Source organism: Triticum aestivum, chromosome 6A (genome assembly GCF_018294505.1).
Source record: "Triticum aestivum cultivar Chinese Spring chromosome 6A, IWGSC CS RefSeq v2.1, whole genome shotgun sequence".
Taxonomy (NCBI): Eukaryota; Viridiplantae; Streptophyta; class Magnoliopsida; order Poales; family Poaceae; genus Triticum; species Triticum aestivum.
This window is the reverse complement of record NC_057809.1, coordinates 164,505,717-164,520,907: the sequence shown is the minus strand read 5'-3', so window position 1 is coordinate 164,520,907 and position 15,191 is coordinate 164,505,717. Positions and strand designations below refer to the sequence as shown.

Sequence of the window (15,191 nt, the reverse complement as noted above, 5' to 3'; positions counted from 1 at the left end):
CGTAAGGCCTTCTCGAGTTCGGCTACTTTGGCCTTGTTCTCCTCCTCGAGTGCTCGGCATTTGCCAGTGGCATCCTTTAGAACTTGCTCTATGGAAGATATTCTCTCTTTGCACTGGCGCCGAGCAGCCTGTTCGGCCTTTAACTCCTCATCTGCCTTCCTGGCAGCCACATTACTCATCCTGACTTGCTCCTTGGCCCGGACGATCTCAGCCCGCAGGGTTTTGAACCACGACAGCACCATCTACAGTTATGCATATTTCACTATATACTCAGCTTCGTGCTCGTATTCTTATACATACATATACTGATTGCCCCAAAACATACCTTGCGCCTCGTCAAGCCACCTGTCAATAAGCGTGATGTCGTCATCCACCACATCAAGTTTCCTCTTCAGATCGGCAACCTCTGTAGCACGGGCAGTCGCCATGGATGAAACAACATGTGTTCCACTTAGTTAGATTATTTCCTGGGCATATCTCTTCGATTGCCTCCTATCGGATGCCAACCAGAGTCTCAGGGGCTACTATCTATACACGGGTGCATTTTTTGCATGTAAAGTGCAATTGAAGATATTACATTGCATACCTTGAAGGCTCTTAGCAGGCCCATGAAGGCTTCATTCAATCGGCTTCTCGCGGACAGAATCCTCTCGGCTACCGTCCCCATCAAGGTACGATGTTCCTTTGAGATGGACGCATGTTGCAAAACGTCCATCAAGGTATCCGGCGCCTCCTGATTCCTAGAAGCGGTGATGGAAGTACGGACTCCCTTTGAAGGCATGTGATTGCTCAACTCTAGAGTCGTCTCTGGCTGTAAACCAGATAGTTCGGGGCCTTTATTGTTCGTCCCCGAAGGGGCTGCGTGCCCCAAACTCTTGGCCGCCGAAGTATCACCTTCGGGCGCGGTCTTCATTGTCCCTCGCACCACTTGTTGATCAGGAGAAATCCTCCAGGACGACACCTCAAAGTCGTCCGCCCTATTGGGAGAGAGGGTCTGGGAAGGTGTCTCACTTTCCATCATCTTCGGAAGAAGATCCCCCAAGGAGGAGGAATGTTAAGGAAGACTGCATGCCGGAGTGCAAACGTATATTTTCAGATGTTGCCCTTGTAAGCGGAAAGGAACGGGATATGTTTAGGACACCTTTGTTCACTTATGATTCGGCTAAAGGCTTGTCCTTATGGAGGAACTGTGCGTCAACGTCGTCTTCCGAACCCAAACTGCCTGGCAAGGACATCTTCCCTCGCTTAGGACACTACAAGGATACCCCCTCTAAAGCAACACAAATTTTACAACATTTTGGCTACACGTTGTAAAATTCACAATAGATACGGATATAAGCGTTGAAGCCTATGCGTTCCAAAATTGCAGTTGATGACCCTACATATGAAAAAAACAGAGGAAAGGAGAGAGAGACGCGTCAGAAACAGAGCCCTCGATTCCCCTCATCTCTCCCAAACTACCGCCACCCATTGCCTCATCTCCCTCCTCCGACCCACCTCGCTGCCGGCCCTCCCCTCGCCTCCTCCCACCTCGCGGCTCCGGAGGCTGCCGGATCCACCGCATCCCCCATGCGTCCATCCCTCTCGCGTCCCATCTCTCACTCTTCACGCAGCTCCTCGCTGCGCCACCTGCAGCGGCTGATTTAGGCGACGTCCGCCGAATCCCATGACCGTGAAGCACAGCCCGAGGTCCCCTGGCACCGCGGAGCTTTCCCATCCGGCTAGATTCGGCGCTCGCAGCCACCAGAGCCCACCCGCGACCCTCCCCCATGGCTAGGGTTTCAGGCGTCGGCTCCGGCGCGGTGGCCATGTCGTCCTCCTCTTGTCCGGCGAGTGCATCCCCTCCCTTGCTTCGTCCTCTCTCTCTCTGTCTCCCACTTTCTGTGATCTATGGTCTTCTCTTCTCCTGTAGACGTGCAGGGAGGAATCGCTAGTGGACAGCCTTGCTGCTGCTCGGGACAAAGCAGCCGTGGATCTTCCTCCTCGTCCTGCTATGGCTTCAGGTGAGTTGGTCCACTCCTCTCTGCTCTAGTTTGTGGCACATCAGGAACCGTTGTTGTTCTGGTGGTGTTAGGATTTGCCACCGTTTGGGCTTAAGTGCTTGATGTGATTTTGCTGTTAGAAACAAATATTAGAAGACTCCAACTTTTCAATCTTCTCTTCTTCCAATCAGGCTAATTAAAGCATTAACACCATGATGGTTGTTGCAGCGAAATAGGAAGTCCAATGACGACAGTTTAAAGCACATGGGGAGCAACGAGGGTACCACCCAGCTGTACGGCGGCCTGATAGGGAGGTGATTAATAGCTCAATTTACAGCTGATTTTCCTTCTCAGTACATGCTAGTCGAAGTAATTAATTAGTTGATATTTGCACATACAGGATTTGAGAACTTTATGTCATTTCCTATGTATACCCACCAGTACTCTAGTTAACTTCCTGTTATATTTTATATATCTTCCGAGTTTCAGCATTAATATAAGCTATGATGATGAGACATTACATAATGTTCCATAATGTGATGTTTAGCACATCAGCTTCCCAACTTTCTTGAAATAATGTGTAACGCTGTGGATAACTTTTACTTGGTTTATTTGGTAGTCAGACTACAATCCTACTGACGATGCGCAAGTTATGCTAATGGCAATGAGTACTTGATATATACAGTTTCATGTTTACATCAGACTGATTGATGAGGTTTCAATATAAATCCTACAATCATTATTATGGGAGCAATATTCTAAACATTTGTTTCTAACAACATGTATATCGTTCCTCTGCGGTTTCATTATTTGGATTTCAGAGCAGCCACTTACTGAAAGCATAATAAGGTAATTAAGCTACTTTCCAGAATATACGGGATTGTATAAATCCTGACTAACGGTGTGTGGTTCTGAAGCAGTCCTTAATTTTGTTCTAAATTTGGCGTTTTCCCGCCCTTTTCATGTTCTGAAACAATAAAAGATGTGTGCACAATGCTTTTTGAATTGCGTTAGCTGTATGTCTTTTGCAAATTGTTCACACTCCAATTAAAGAATTGTTGTGATTATTCCTGGTCACTGCATATATACCTTGCTGTGTGAAAAGTCTGTAGCTTCAAAAAAAATGTAAGCATGTCTCTCCATTGTTTCGTAACGATTTCATATTTAGGTCTTTCTGGCTGTCTATATATACTGCATAGGCAGTGATTTTGTCCGGACTAATTTATTTTTACCCAAACACGAATTACCATGTTAACCAGCATGATGTGTTGAATAACTTAATTAGGCCCTTTACCACAATTGGTGTGTAACTAATATTTAAATTATGTTTACAAGCACAAACTGAAAGTCTATTTGTACTCTGATATATTGTACTCATGCTTGGACCAGGATCTCACAAGGAGGTGGGAGAAGGGACGCCAACAATTGGTGCAGGTTCGTGCTGCTCCAACAGATTTCGCACCACATGCCGTACAAAATGTGTCTTTGTCCCATTTCATATGTTTGACATTGGAATCAATCAAAGCAAATGTTAACACTAACTTTCTGCCATACACGAAGACACTCATATTAGGCTCATATAGTTTAAGTATGTAACCTGAACCCCTCAAAGAAAAGGTAAGAAAACTATTACTAACGGGTCAATGATCACCTTGAGGTAAGTTATGAATGCATTCCCATCTGCTATGTATGCTAGTAATTTTTTATGTATAACAAAGATTGCATGGCCTTTAAAATTTGTACGTGACTAATAACCTGCCTCTGTCACTAGTTGCATGATGTCAAATCATTGTGTGTTAATAGTTCATTTTGTTATTTTCTTTGTAGATTCAGAAGATATATGGATGATTATATGGGTGTGTGGCAAGTATAATGCAATGATGATGATGCTACGGTTCATGATGATGATGATGATGATGATGATGGATGCCTTTAGTTTTGGTTAAGTTGTAGGGAAGGGCTGTTGTTCCTGTTGGATGATGTTCCTCGGTTAAGTTTTAGTTAAGTTGTAGGGATATCAACAAAATATTTAGATTATGGATCACATTGGGATGATGTTCCTCGTGTAATATCCACTATTGTAAACCAACATTTTAATCCAATATATGATTTCCTCTCTTGGGTATATTCTCTTACTTTTTTTGCTCACTGTGTGGAGCATATGCAATACATAATTATCGCCATTATATATGTAATATCCACATTACATATGTACCAACACCTTAAGCGTTGCACATTCTCTATTGCCAAGTAGTGGAGTTTGGATTCATGAATGTTAATCACCAACATATAGAATTGTTGTAGAAGTTAGTTTTATGTGTTGTACTCTTGCAACGGTCCTTTTACCAACGGTAGTATAAGCGTTGCGTTGTGCGCTAGCAACACTGGATAAGGCTACGCATCCCAAATCGTTGGTAAAGACACTTGCAACGCATATATGGGCTTTTAGATACGGAAAAATGCGTTGCTAGAGGGGGGTTCCTGTTGTAGTGGGAGCACCTTCCTCCAGATGTTAAAAGGCGGTCCTCTTCTTCCCATATGGGGAAGCGATGTCAGCTTCCCCTTCTCTTTTGTCTTCGGAAGAGGGAGCCCCAATCTCCCCGGACATAGCGTCTGGTGTACCTTTAGAATGGTGGTCACCTTTGACCTTCTTGTTCTCCTCCTTGTCCTCCTTTGCTGGCACTTGATATGGCACCGGAGCCAGCATCCTTGTTAACACAGGATCGGATGAGTCTTCGGGAAGAGGGGCCAAACAGCTAATTCGTTCTGCCTTATTTACCCAGCCCTGTGCCAAGATGGTTTTCTCAGTATTACGAGATGTTTAACTAAGATGTGTTCGGGAGTCGGGTGCTTACCAAGGTATCCGGATGATTGCAGTCGAGGCCGATGTCTTCGGTGGAATCTGGCCACTACCTCCGTGCCCCGAAGAATAACTTCCACATTCCTTTGTGTGTCGTGCTGAAGAAGTGTTGAAGGGTCCATGGTCCTTCTGGATTGAACTCCCACATGCGGAGGGGCCGTCGCTGGCACGACAGGACCCGGCAGACTAGCATTACCTGGATTACATTGATGAGGCCGGTGTCCTTTTCAAGGAGGCTCCGGATGCGTCTTTGTAGCGTCTGCACTTCATCAATGGACCCCCAGTACAACCCCTTATTAATCCATGATGCGAGCTGTAATGGAGGGCTAGGTAGGAACGTAGTTGCAGTTGCCCACTTGGTACCACGAGGTTTGGTGATGTAAAACCACTTCCGCTGCCATAGGTCGGAAACTTCTGAGAAAGAGCCTTTGGGCCAAAAAGCATTGGGGAGCTTGTTTATCGTGGCACCTCCACACTCTATTTTCTCCCCCTCAATTACCTTTGGTTTCAAGTTAAATGTCTTGAGCCATAAACCGAAGTGAGGGGTAATGTGGAGAAAAGCCTCGCCACATGACAATAAACGTTGAGATGTGAAGGAAGGAGTCCGGAGCTAGATCATGAAAATCTAACCCGTAATAAAACATGAGGCCGTGAACGAAGGGGTGGAGAGCGAACCATAGCCCCCGGAGGAAGTGGGAGATGAATACGACCCTCTCACAGGATCTGGGAGTAGGAATAACCTGTCCTTTAGCAGGGAGCCTATGGGGGATTTCCGCGGGCAGTTATCTAGCCGCCCGGAGCTTCGTGATATCCTCCTTTGTGACAGAGGAGGCCACCCACTGGCCTTGAGGGCTGAGTCTGGACATGACTGGGAGGCTCGGAATAGTTAAGTTGAAACCTGGGTGCTAGAACTCGAGGTTGGAAAGATTGACGAAGAGGAAGGCGTGGAGGAGAAAGACAGGCCTGTGCCCCTTTATAAAGGCAACGAATATCAAACGCCTCCTCATAGGCCTTAAAGCCCGCCTATTCCCAAGGGATTATGCCAACGGAATGGTTGGCTTATCAACGCCCATATTGATGAGAATCCCATAATAAGGGGACACGATCTCTGCTTCGACAAGACGTGCCAATAAAATCGCATCTTAAAACATGAAGTGGGAGGCTGAATGTGACGCCCCAAGACCGTTGCGCCAGGTGTCTTCCAGTTATGCGCGTTCTTGCCATGTCATCATGTGCATTGCATCATCATGTTTTCAAAACTTGCATCCATCCGGGTCTCCCAGTTCTCTCCGTTGTCCGTTCTGAGCCCAGACACACTTGCACGCGCCCGCGGCATGTCCGAAATATTATCGTTATGAGTGGCCAGAAAATGTTCTCGGAATGGGTTGAAAGTTGGCATGTTGTGTTGTTATGTTGTCGGTAGGCTGCCTGCCAAGTTTCATTGCATTCGGAGTCCGTTTGATGCCCCAACGGATAACTATAGCGGCAATATAGCCGGTCTACCGTCAGACGTTTCCCGTCTCCGGAAACGGTTGCCGGGTTGCATCCCTCCTCTCTCTTCTTAGTCCAACCACACACTTGACCTCGTTCGCCTAACCCCTCTTTGCACAGTGCATCGACCCCTCGCGCGTGTTCGAAACTTACCTGAACCCGACCCGGGTTGTCATTACCGATGGGTCCGGATCATCCCCAAACATCTATAAAACATCTCCCTTTTCTTATTTGGGCTCCCTAGCCTATTTTTCTCGACCGTCCGATTTTGATCGAAGGGTCCATTTAGCCCCTAACAAAAAAACACTTGCTATATAATCGGTGTAAACCTACCTAACCCTAGAACCTAGCCGTCCCATCCATTCCATTCCCGCAGCCATCGCCGCTCCTTGTTTTCAGGTCCACCCCAACCAACAGCCTCCAACTCTTCCTCCAGATCCAACAAGTCAACCCTCATCTGGACCGTCGGATTGGTGATCCAACGGATCCCGCGCGGCTCCCGCAACCCGCAGCTCCACCCATTGGCCAAACCTCCTCGATCCAATCTAGATCGGGAGGGAGTCCCTAGCGACGCTTGTCCCAGCCGCCCTTTGCCTCGCTGGACCACTGCCGCCGGCGCCCACAGGAGCTCGCCATCGAAGATGAGCACCACCACGACCTTCCCCAATCTTCTTCTTCTGTCTCTCTCTCCCTCCGGCCTCACATCTCTTCCTCTTCGTTTGCTCAAATAGGAGACAACGACGCCGCCTGGAGCGTCTCCACCGCCGACTCCCTCCGTCTCTGGTTCCGTCCGGCCTCGCTGCCTTGCCGGAGACCCCAAGACGCTGCCTCGCCACTAGGAGTAGCAGTAGACCATGGCGCCACCTCCTCCTAGCGCTGCCGCCGACGACCTCGCCGAACCAGGCCACCCCGGCCAGCCTTCGGCCACCTATAGGCCAACCCCGCCGCCGCACCACCTCCTGCAGTCCTCCCCGTCTTCATGCCGGAGTTTCTGCTGCCGCCATCGTCGCTTCCCGCACCAACCACTCCTCCCGAGCTCCTCGCGTCGAATGCAACAGCGCGCCTCCAGCGTCGTGCCGAAGTCCCTCGCGGCTCCATCGGAAACTGCTCCTCGCCGCCCTTCCCTGCACGCCCGCCACCGCAAGTCCCGTCGCCGCTCCACGCCAAGTTCCCTCTGCTGCGTCGCCCGCCTGCGTCCTCCTCTGCTTTGAGCCACATCCTGCATCAAGCGAATGCTCGTACTCGAGCGTTGACGGTGCCCCCTCCTCCTTGTTCGATCCAGTCAAGACCCAAGCCGCCCACTTCATCAGGCCCAGCCAACGCTCCGCCGGCCTGCCTCTTCCACCAACTGGGCCTCAGCCCATGGTGAACCACCGCTGCACCCCCTTCCACTATTGGCCCAAGTGCATATTCGGCCCGTAGATGTTTTTTTCTAGTCTAGCAAATTTCCAAAATTTCCAGGGATTTCCTGTTTTACAGAAAAGTCCCTCTAGATCTTGCATTTAATAACTTCACAACCGTGCATCGGAATTAAACAAACTTTATATGTAAAATACTTAGAATTATGTAGATTAATAATATCCAACTTTCATCCATTTTTAAAATGTTTAAAATGATGTTTGCATATTATTTGCACATTGCCATGTTAAAAATGATTTAATTCATAACTAAATAACCGTAGCTCAATTTTAAATAAACTTTATATGTATTTGGGGTAGAAAAATGCCTAGTTTAACTTGGTGCATTCATCTTGCATGTTTAACAACTCAAAAATATGGTTTAGGGCAGAACAGCACCAAATTCATAATATGCATATGAGGATTTTCTAGAATTGTTGTTTGTTATTTCCGGCCTCATTTAAACTTGCCTAGATAGGTAGTTTTCATATGCTTCACCTCTTGCCATGTTTAACAACATTTAGTATTGTTGAGTACATAAACAAGAGTGAACTAAATGATTGAATGTGGTGTTTCGTCAATATGCAACTCGTTGCATATTGAGCTCCACTTAATTTGTAGTATTGTTTGTGCACTTTGCCATGCCATGCCTCATTAAACTGGACATGCATCATACTTGGTTGTGCATCATGCCATGTTTATGTGATGGTTGTTTACTATGTTGCTTGCTTCTTTCCGGGTTGCTTCTCTCGTTAGCTTCGGTTTCGTTCCGGAGTTGTGAGGATTCGTTCAACTACATCTGTTTGTCTTCTTCATGGACTCGTTCTTCTTCCTTGCGGGATCTTAGGCAAGATGACCATACCCTTGAAATCACTTATATCTTTGCTTGCTAGTTGTTCGTTCTACCGCTATGTCGCGCTACCTACCATTTGTTTATCATGCCTCCCATGTTGCCATGTCAAGCCTCTAACCCACCTTCCTAGCAAACCATTGTTTGGCTATGTTACCGCTTTTGTTCGGCCCCTCTTATAGCGTTGCTAGTTGCAGGTGAAGCTGAAGTATGTTCCATGTTGGAACATGAATATGTTGGGATATCACAATATCTCTTATTTTAATTAATGCATATATATACTTAGTAAAGGGTGGAAGGCTCGGCCTTATGCCTGGTGTTTTGTTCCACTCCTGCCGCCTTAGTTTCCATCATACCGGTGTTATGTTCCTTGATTTTGTGTTCCTTTCGTGGTTGGGTGTTATGGGAACCCCTTGACCGTTCGCTTTGAAAAAACTCCTCCAGCAAGGCCCAACCTTGGTTTTAACATTTGCCACCCCCACCTATTACTTTTCCCCTGGGAGTCGTGCTCCAGAGGGTCATCTTTATTTTAACCCCCCGAGCTAGTGCTTCTCTAAGTGTTGGTCCGAACTGAGCCGCCTGCGGGGCCATCTCGGGGAAACTCGAGGGCTGGTTTTACTTGTAGCTCATCTCATCCGATGTTGCCCTGAGAACGAGATATGTGCAGCTCCTATCGGGATTGTCGGCACATCGGGGGGTCTTGCTGGTCTTGTTTTAGCATTGTCGAAATGTCTTGTAACCGGGATTCCGAGACTGATTGGGTCTTTTCGGAGAAGGAATATCCTTCATTGACCATGAGAGCTTGTGATGGGCTAAGTTGGGACACCCCTGCAGGGTATAAACTTTCGAGAGTCGTGCCTACAGTTATGTGGTAGATGGGAATTTGTTAATGTCCGGTTGTAGAGAACTTGACACTTGACTTAATTAAAATGCATCAACCGCGTGTGTAGCCGTGATGTCTCTTTTCGGCGGAGTCCGGGAAGTGAACACGGTTTGGGTTATGTTTGAACGTAAGTAGTTTCAGGATCACTTCTTGATCACTTCTAGCTTCACGACCGTTGTGTTGCTTCTCTTCTCGCTCTTATTTGCGTATGTTAGCCACCATATATGATTAGTGCTTATTGCAGCTCCACCTCATTACCTTACCCTACACATAAGCTTAAATAGTCTTGATCTCGCGGGTGTGAGATTGCTGAGTCCTCGTGACTCATGGATACTTCCAAACAGTTGCAGGTGCCGAGGATACCAGTGCAAGTGATGCTACCAAACTCAAGTGGGAGTTCGACGAGGATTCGGGCCGTTACTATGTTTCTTTTCCAGATGATCAGTAGTGGAGCCCAGTTGGGACGATCAGGGATCTAGCATTTGGGGTTGTCTTCTTTTATTTTGGTTCCATAGTCGAACCTTGTTTGTACTCTGGATGATGTATGTTTAACTTGTTATTTGTGTGAAGTGGCGAATGTAAGCCAACTCTTTATCCCTTTCTTATTCAGTACATGGGATTGTGTGAAGATTACCCCTCTTGCGACAAAACCACCATGCGGTTATGCCTCTAAGTCGTGCCTCGACACGTGGGAGATATAGCCGCATGGTGGGTGTTACAAGTTGGTAATCAGAGCCATCCCCGACTTAGGAGCCCCCTGCTTGATCGAATCGCTGGCGTTGTTGAGTCTAGAGAAAAAAAAATTGATTCTTAGGATTATATATATCGGAGAGTAGGATTCTTTTTACTCCTCAGTCCCTTCGTCGCTCTGGTGAGGCCTGCTGAAGTAGAAGTTTTGACTTTCCTCTCCTCATTTTTTCATGATTTTTTTAGGATCACGCAGGTATCTTGGAATCGTTCCGATAGTCTTGTGACGGGAACATTGTTCTTTGTGCCTCCTGACATTTAGGGGTTGTGACAGTGTCCCGGGGAGTTGAGCTCCAAGGTGTTGTCGTCACAATTTTATCGTTGTAGTTCTGGAATACCTGAGTTCGCCGACATCGAAAATCTCTTTTATGCAGTTGTTGGTGAGATAACCTCGATGCCACACAGTACTGGGGCGGGAGTTCGGGAGTATTTCCATAACTCGTATAACGAACGCTTTTCGAAGGTTGAGGTACATGATTTCCGAAGGTTTCTTGGTTATGTGTTGAAGGATGGATACAACTGGATGTAGGAATTGTTAGTTTGGGTGAGATATTATGCTTCCCCTGTATCCCCAACACCTGATTGCATAACCAGAAAGTTTCGGGAGTTTATAAGTGGGAATTCAAGTATCATGTAGGATATCCTTCCAACAGACACATGATACGATATGGGGTCTATCGTATGGGGCCAATCCTTTGTTTTTGTTTTGGTTTGTGGTATTCGAGTTGCTTCAATGTCAAGTGTTGATTCCATACCTTTTCTAAGCGGTGTTCTCATATTTCTATGTGGATGCTAATCATTCGTGATCATCGAGATTGTCATGTCAATTCTTCCCAACCGGTGTGATTCTCTTCAATATGATCATAACTTTTTTCCCATTCGCGAGGTCAATTCTACGTTTTCTCAACGGTGTCTATTTCATCCATCCCCAAGTTGCCTTTGTTTTCCCGCCCTCCCACCCTTTTCTTCAAGGACTCAGATTTCTTAATCAGGTATCATTTTTTATTGATAGGAAGTCTCTCCATTCTTTTCCGCCAATGCTCTTATCCGGTGATTCTCACGAAGATACTAACGGAGCTTCAAGTTCATCATTATTTGTTCTCTTTCTTCTCTGGTGGATTCAAGTCTAGCTTTGTCGATCATATCTTTTCCTCGTTTCAAATGCTTTTTCATGCCGGTGCACCCCCCTAATCATTCACTTCTCATTGCCCATTTGTTCCATGGTGTTGAAGATATCTCGAAAGATTCACGTTTCCATTCTCAATCGTTCAAGTTATCTCGAGGTTGTTATCTCATTCAAGCCATTTAATTCAACCGGCACAATCTCTCTTTTAAACCGTTCAACGGTGTATCTTTTGAGTGGGCCCTAACCCACTGGTCTTTTCCCGGGATCTTACCTGACTCTTCTAATTTTTCCGGAGTTGCTCTTAAATTCTTTTCAAAGTTTGACGTAATAATGAATTGTCATCAGTCAAATGTCTTTCTCCAAGATCTTTCAAATTCTTTTCATCATTGGTTCAACCTTTCTAATTTTCATTCCAGAGTGCCTCAACAAATCATGGTGGTGTTTCTCGTCGTCATTCTCGGATTTTAAAGACCAAAGAAGAGCTCCTCTTAAATTCTTACCCGTTCTTCCAAAGATGCGTAGTTCAAGCTTGTTGCCATCCTCTCATAATTGTTTTTGATTGTGAGAATTATTTTCACCCATCTGGAACGTTTCAGGAGCTGTTTTCGTTTTTTCTTGATCATCCAAAGGCCATCATTTCAGAAGATTTATTCATTCCAGCTTTCAGCTCACATTCTCCAAATCTTACCGGTGAATCATTCAAATATCCTCTAATCAGTTCATGATCTCTTCGTTCTCATGTATCTAAATCCCCTCAAGTATCTTCATTCGTTTTCCAAGTCTTCCCGGTGAATTGTGCCTTTCCTGCATCCATTTTAAATTCTTACAGTGGTTCATTCAATATTCCTCTTCCTATGTTCTCATATCAATTCATTCGTTCTTTCCAATCCTACCGGCGGATCGTCGAAGACTTTTCTCAAGTTTGACTATATCTCTTCAATATTTTCAAGAATAATAAGTAGCATGCCAAATCCGTTGCTTGTCGTCAATTTAAATTGGTGAAGGATACGCATAACATAATTCTTATTATTATTTCATCCAAGTGATCTAGTTTCTTCTTTCTAGAGTTGTTCATCATGTCACATTTCTCGGTTCGAGATGCTTCATCTTTTCTTTTTCGGAGTTCCATGTCAGGACCCAGATCCTAAGTCACACTGATCTAGCATGTAACACATCATATCACTTTGCGGCCTCACGCACGGTATTCCCACGAGTGCCACCTTACCTGGCCCGGGACCGTTTGCGCCTTTTGGCTCACGTATATGATAGTGTCGCTAGCATCCATATGACAAAGCACCCAGGCCGACATGACTAGTCGTGAACCCAAACTGGCACTAACTTACAGGGACAGGCATACATTAACCAACATCGAACGTGTCGGTCATCAGCGTGTGAATCCGGGCTGTAGCAACTGGGCTAATAGGACTCTGGGAACCCGGGCTGTAGCAACTGGGCAGGACTCCGGAAGTCACCGCGTGACATTTCCGTAAAGGGACAGACACAGGAATGAAGTGGATTACATGCCGGCCAGTCTAAATGTTCTGGAGCAGTAGTAACTGGGCTAGCAGGACTCCGGTAAACCGGGCTGTAGCAGACTACCATGTCTCAGTGGAAGCATTAGACTACATTTCCCCATAAGAGAGGCTACCAAGGATAAACAACTAGGTTGTCGGATCCAACACATACCAAGCATTTCAATCATACACACAATATGCCCGATATGTGTAAATACAACATGGCATCACAACAAAACTCTACGACTCAAAGTATTTATTCCTTAGGCTCCGAAGAGCCAAGTATTACAAACATGGGTCTCATGACCCAACATACAGAGCATACAAGCAACAAGCACAAGTGTAAGCTTAACTTGTCTAAGTACATACAACTATAAAAGAAAAAGGATGAGAAGCCTGACTGTCTACAAGATCCTGCCGAGGGCACAAGATCGTAGCTGAGGTAACAAGCTAAATGTCGAAGTTCACACGGAACTACTAGCGAGACTGAAGTCTCTCTGCAAAAACATAAATTAAGCAAACGTGAGTACAATTGTACCCAGCAAGACTTACACCAGAACTATCTACATATGCATCATTATCAACAAAGGGGTGGTGGGGTTTAATTGCAGCAAGCTAGCTTTGACTCAATGGCTAACCTGAACTACTACTGCAAGTAACCCTCTTGAGGTGGTGCACACGAGTCCACATATTCACCAATCAATACACCACTATGGATCCGCTCTCGTCTCCCTATGAGAACGGCATCCATAGCACTCACGCTTCTCTTGCGCATTTTAGATCCACTTTCAATTGTCTATGAATTGTACAGGCAGCCTAGAAGTCCTTTACCGCAGACACAACTATTCGAATAGATGATGTTAAACCTGCAAGGGTGTACTTCTTCACACACGCTCTCGCCACTTACCGTCATGTACACGTCATGTATCTCGGCAACCTTCAAGCGGAAGCCTGGTGAGGGTGTCGTCCATGACCTGACTAACCACACAAGTCTCTCATCCAGGTTTATCGCCTATTCAGGTTCCATCCGTAAGGAGATCCGGCCGGGGTGTCGCTCACGGCCCCAAAGGATGTGAGCAGGGTTCCCAAGCCCACCATCTAGGTTCCACTTGGTACACCATGCCACGGTGCCTAGTCTGTCCCAAGCCCACCTGGCCGGGTGCCACTTGGTAGACTACTAACACTACCTAGAAACACCAGAAACTAATTGCAACCCCTGGATAGAGATCAAGTTGGCTAATAAGTCGAGAGGGGCACTTAAGCATTCCAATGTGTGGTAGTAGCTAGTCATTGGACAACATACACGGAACTCGTTGCTTAAGGACGGTTCTAGTGAGACAACCCACCATGTACTCCTACATGGCCTCTCACCAGTACCTTTACCAAATCGTGTTCACACGCTTAACTCTCAAGCCTGGCAAGGGTGTCAGCCACGACCTGACTAACCACACAAGTCTCTACTCCATGTTTATCGCCTATTCGGGTTCCATCCGCGAGGAGATCCGGCCGGGGTTTCGCTCACAGCCCCAAACGATGTGTACAAGGTTCCCGAGACACCAAACGGGCGCTGGGTACACCGTGCCACAGTGTATCTACCGCATCATAGCCCACCCCTAGGGTCAATGCTACGCACGACCTCCAACACATATCCTACAAACACCAGAAACTAGTTGCAACTCCTGGACAGAGATCAAGGCGGTTAATAAGTCGAGAGGGTCAATTAAGGATCCCAATGAGTGGTAGTAGCTGTTCATGGATCACAAACACAGAACTCAGTTCTAGAGGACGGCTTCAATGAGACAACCCACCATGTACTCCTACATGGCCTCTCACCGCTACCTTTACAAAATCGTGTTCACACACTTAGCTCACACACAGCAGGACATGTTCATCACCATTCCAAGTCATCCCTGATGAATCAGACCTAACTCAACTCTAAGCAGTAGCAGGCATGACAAACAATCATGAATGAGTGGGCACATCAGGGCTTAAATAACTCCTACTCATGCTAGTGGGTTTCATCTATTTACTGTGGCAATGATAGGTCATGCAGAGGAAAAGGGGTTCAACTACCACAGCATGTAACAGTTGAATCGTTGTTGTCCTAATGCAGTAAAAGAGAGCAGGAGCGAGAGAGTGGGATTGTATCGGAATGAACAAGGGGGTTTTGCTTGCCTGTCACTTCTGAAGATAGTATAACTCTTCATCGGTGTCATCGAACTCATCGTCGAAACCACGTCTACTAAGAGGGGACAAACACCAGCAACAGAGAAAGAACACAATCAATGCAATGCGACAATATGATGCATGATCATGACATGGCAATATGATGTGATTTGAG

General features: G+C 46.3%; 1 long non-coding RNA gene across 1 annotated transcript; it reads left to right on the top strand.

Moving 5' to 3' along the window:
* Positions 1 to 1,402: 1,402 nt before the first annotated feature.
* LOC123132633 (uncharacterized) lies at positions 1,403 to 4,107 on the top strand. Its single transcript, XR_006464925.1, has 3 exons — positions 1,403 to 2,003; positions 2,211 to 3,416; positions 3,810 to 4,107. It is a non-coding gene; the product is annotated as an uncharacterized lncRNA (long non-coding RNA).
* Positions 4,108 to 15,191: the final 11,084 nt, after the last annotated feature.